Consider the following 1,183-nt stretch of genomic DNA (forward strand, 5'->3'; position numbering starts at 1 on the left):
AAGTTGTGGTATATGAATGCAATAGAATACTATTGTGCTATAAGAAATGATGAGCAGGGAGTAAGAAGTAAGTTGCTCTCACCCTCCCTTATTAACCTCTGAAAGCCCAGAAAATATTGTCCCAGTAAAAACCCTGGAATAGCTGAACCAGAAGAAAGGTGGGGTGCAGCAGTCCGGTAGCCTAGGTAGCTTGAGGGATTAGTGGGAAAGGCCCCTCTTGGGGAAGATGAGGGGGGAAGGGGAGCAGTACAGATGGGAGGCGTCCCTACAAGCTAGTGGAAAGCCCCACCTCAGCATACCAGGAGGAAATCCTAAACCCCAGGTGGTGGAACAGGCAAACACCAACACCCAGACCCCTGAGTACCTCAGTAAGGGCAGGGGAACCAGTGGAAACTGGCTCAGAAAACCACCAGGTGCTACGGCATTCTCTGGCAGCCAAGTCTCCCAGTGCCTCAGCAAAACTCTGGGTAGGGCAGCTCCAAGGGGGAAAGCCCCAGGCAGAGAAACATCCTACAGCAGCGAAACATCCATCTTTGAGGAGCCCGAGAAAGCAAAAGGCCCGGTTGAGCAGGCAACCTCCAGGGGCTGGACTACCCAATCCTATCCCTAGAGTTCCAGTGTTTCCGATTCCAGCCCAACACTGGGTAAGCTGCCAGAAACCTACAGCCTCCAACTGCCAGCAATTGAGGCCCCAGCACACAAAGCCAGTGACCAGGCCCTGGGCTCCCAACACAAGAAGCTTGGGTCAGTGTCCTCTGCTCCCTAGCAGGAGAGCTCAATCTCTTTAAAGGCCAGGAAATAAGCAAACACCATGAGCAAAAAGAAACGTATGATAGATCCTTATTATGGGGACAGTGAAGATCAAGGCAGAAATTCTGAAGAGGACAATATTCTCAACAAACCCATATCTAGAACCTTAAAAGAGAATATGAACTGGTCTGAAGCCCAAAAAGCCTTCTTGGAAGAGCTCAAGAAGGATTTTAAAGGTCAAATGAGAGAGGTAGAAAAAAAATTGGGAAAAGAAATGAGAGGTATACAAGAGAGAGTCAATAGCTTGGACAAGGAAGGAGAAAAATTAACTGTAGAAAACAAGTCCTTAAAAAGTACAATTGACTAGCTGTGTGACCCTGGGCAAGGCACTTAACCACAATTGCCTAGTAAAAACAAGCCAAAAAAAAAAAAA

Source organism: Vombatus ursinus, unplaced genomic scaffold (assembly GCF_900497805.2).
Source record: "Vombatus ursinus unplaced genomic scaffold, bare-nosed wombat genome assembly UNPS02009994.1, whole genome shotgun sequence".
Taxonomy (NCBI): Eukaryota; Metazoa; Chordata; class Mammalia; order Diprotodontia; family Vombatidae; genus Vombatus; species Vombatus ursinus.